Genomic DNA, 3,833 nt, shown 5'->3' with positions numbered 1-3,833 from the left:
AAGAGCTATGGCAAAATGTTCTCGCTTCTCTCAATTTTCACATGACAGATAAATAAAATGAATCGAGTCTACCAGTTTACTACCTACCTAGGTATGCATTAAAAACCAAGAATAATATGGAATTAGAAACTCGGGGGGGGGGGGGAGATTGGGTTAAGTTTGATAGAGATTTTATATCGAATGGAGAAATTGAGAAAGAGATATATAAATTGTATTTTCCCCTCCGCTCCCCTTTGTATTATAATTCTACATTATTTGTCGTTTTGTTAACTTTATCGCTAGTCATAGAAATGGAAAATAAGGGTATGTATAAATAAACCCACCGATTGCAAAGTGTAAAATATGGCATATTTTGTGGAAATACATAAATCTCGGATGATCAGATTGAATGGAGGAATTGTGAGAAGTATTGGGGACCATTGAAGGGCATATCTTTTATGCACGCACGCATAAGTTGTCAGAGCATTGTCGGTCAGTCACATGATGAGACATCACCTGACATACGAACAGGGGCAGTAAGAAGCCTACGAAATCAGGCATAGAGAACGTCTCCAGAGCCAGCCTAGGCTCACTCCACCCACCTGTAGTTACTATAGCTCTCCATCCCTTTCATATTATCTCATGGAATGCGATTACTACCATCTTACAAGCTCTATGATACTTTGATATAATTGAAATTAAATCACAATACTTTGTAAGAGGGTCACGTGATTAAATGAACTCCCGGGCTTTCTCATCTCATCTCCGCTCCCTTCCTTACAAGTAAGCTGAGAACCCGGAAACGCGTTAAAAAACATGGAAACAACAGTTCCTGCATGTTTGTGTTATTTCCCCAAAATAATTCTCATCATGGGTTCTTCCAAGACTAGGCAGTCCTTCACAACAAGGCTGATGCTAAATATTTCTACACTGCACCCTAGGTACCTGCGCCTAGGTACGGAGTACCTTGCGTGGTAGATTCTCTTACAAGCCCAGGCACCTTCGGTAAAACAGGATGAAACAACCACCCATCTCCACTACCCTCAACAGAGAAAACAGTCCGGAGCATATCCCGTATAGGAATTTACGCAGGGCGGTTTGTTCTAGACAGGCGGTTCTGGTGAAACAATGGGTAAGTTAATGCGAAGGGGATGATGTTTCGCGATTAGCAGAAGTAGGGCCGGACGGAAAGTGAGTGAGGCTGAGGTGTTATGGTGCCCTGGCCGGGGGGTGGTTATGGCTGGGGTTCGGATGGGGAAATGTGGAGGAAGGAAGAACCGGAAGAAGGTGTTTTCTGGAAGTTGATTAGGAAGAGAAGGAGGGAGGCATAACATAGGTACGGAAATAATAAAAGTGGTTTCGACGATCTTCCGGAGGGGAATCTGAATGCTTGATGGTAATGTTCTAGATTGTAAGCTGCACCGTGCAGTCGGGAAGATTGCCGACCAATAGGTATGTTACACTATGGAGTAAGCAGTATGATTGCAATCTTGGGTGAGATTGTTCATTAATGCCGTTGGTGTTGGCGTTGGGTTGATGCCATGTTGGATTAATATTATGGTTGGAGAGAGAATGGATGTTGGGATCCAGAGGAGGAGAGACGATGTTGGTAGCTAAGGCAGGTACGGGGATTTTTTTTTTGGGGAATTAATTGAATTCATCTCCCGAGACTGCGTCGGGGGCAATTACGGAGTAGTAAAGATTTCTCGTCCCTCCAAGTCTGAGTTGCTTGAGCGATATGAAATAGATGTGTCGAAATGAATACAACGGTCACGCCTGCTGTGGTGGCTCACTAGGCGATAGCTGAGATATCTTCAACTCGTTCCGGGCGGCATATCTCCTTGTGATAAGAAATTCCTACGATTTTGTTATGATCATTACTACCAGCAAATGCTTATGCAATGCTGCCACATCACACCTATTCTGCAAATCCCCGATCCGCCCGCAAGGTAGAGTCAGTCGTCGACAGATGTTTGTTTGAATATCCGGAGTCCTTGCCTGCCGATGTCCGTTGCCGTGTGTGTCCTTGTACCTAATTAAGGTACCTTAAGGTACCTATGAATATACTTGTAATACGTCGGGCTACCACGAGCTTTGTCTCCGATCTATCGCCAGTGGGTGCCCGATTCAGCCCAGTCCAGCCAGCAGCGTTGCTTGGACGAAAGGTTCGTCTTCTCTTTGACGTTTGAGGCGTCGAGCAAAGCGCCGGGGATTACTTCATACCTCGTACTCCCGTGTATATTTAGCAAATAATGAAATGCTGGCGCGGGGCTTGTCTTTGTACAGTATCGCGCAGCATCGGGGGGCTGAAAGTGGGTTAGCTATGTGCTGTACCAGTTAGGTCCACACACAACACGCATTCTCAAAGAGGGCTGGTCGGAACATTTTTCTGATTTGGTGGTGGTGGTGGTGGTCGTGCCCATAGCGGTTGTTATGTTTGTCGAGGCTGGATTGGGGGAGGAGAAGGAAGGGGGAAATGTTGGAGGTTCTGAATGGGGTGGATGGTAGGGTCCAATTACAGAAGCGTGGTTGGGAGGAGAGATGATGTGATTGATTCATTGATTGATTGATTGATTGATCGATCGATTGATTGTGGAATTATTGGATTATTGATTAAAGAGGAGAAAGAGTTTATCCGTGAATGAGGCAGTGCGGGAATTTGGGGAAGTACAGAGACTGCACTGCACTGTACATGTTATGTGCTCATTATTTGCTGACTGCTCAGGGACGGAGTCGAAGCACCGGGTGCATGGATATATGTAGGTATGTATATGAGGGCCGGTATTAATTATTGGGAAGAGTTTTCATTCCAACCACCAGCTTTGCTTGCCACCTTGGAGAAGGGGGAAAGAAGAAGCATGAAATAAAACGATGAATCATGAATCATTAATGATTAATTATTGCGCCGTCCAAGAAACAGACTCACTCCCCACTGTACTCCGTAAGTGCACGAAAAAGTAAGTCATAATCAGGCGCCCAGGCGGAAATGAAAGGGCGATCGGGGGTCTCTTAGGGCGGGCTTGTGGTGGATGTTTAGTGGTCCTCCAGCGCCACGGCGGGCATTTAGCGACCGCTCAGTGGCCGCCCAGTCCGCTAATCGAGCCAGCCGGGACCTTCCTAGCGCCCGTCCTGTCAGGGGCAGAGTCTGAGATTATTAGGGTGATGAGTAGTAGTGAGGTGTTGTGCGAAGTACACTGTACATATACGTACTGTGCTGTAGTACCATAGCACAGCACAATAATAATAATAGCAGGTGGGGAGTTTTGTGAAAGTTGGAAGTTGGAAGTTGGAAGTGGATATATCTTATTATATGTTTCTTCTTTACAGTATACCTGCCCACTCTACGGATGTTTACCAACCACCGGCTGCAATTTACCAGCCGTCAAAGAGCGATCGATTCCGGAGTACGACTGTACTACTGTACTGTACTGTACGTACGAAGTATCGAGTGCTTTGTTGTGGCTTTTTGCGAGAGCGTCACTCCGCTCCACCCTGCCCACGGTATCACCCTATCACCCCATTACCCTGCCGCGTTCTTCTTTGGCCCTACGGCTGCCAAGGAGCGTGTTTTAATTAATTCATTCATCAATTTGCCGGGTGGTGGTTGTTTAATACGTACCGCGCATGTACATACTGTACAGTTACCATTACCACGTACCACCTCCATACCTGGTACGGATATTGTCTGGCCTTCATTGATTCATTGATTCATTATTATTGTGGGCTCTGTGCATGTAGACCTACCGGGTGCGGTACATGTACATACATACATACATACATACATACATACATACATACATACATACATACATACATACATACATACATACATACATACATACATACATACATAC

The sequence above is a fragment of the Venustampulla echinocandica genome (genome assembly GCF_003357145.1).
Source record: "Venustampulla echinocandica strain BP 5553 chromosome Unknown scaffold_1, whole genome shotgun sequence".
Taxonomy (NCBI): Eukaryota; Fungi; Ascomycota; class Leotiomycetes; order Helotiales; family Pleuroascaceae; genus Venustampulla; species Venustampulla echinocandica.
Note: the sequence above shows the minus strand (reverse complement) of the source record.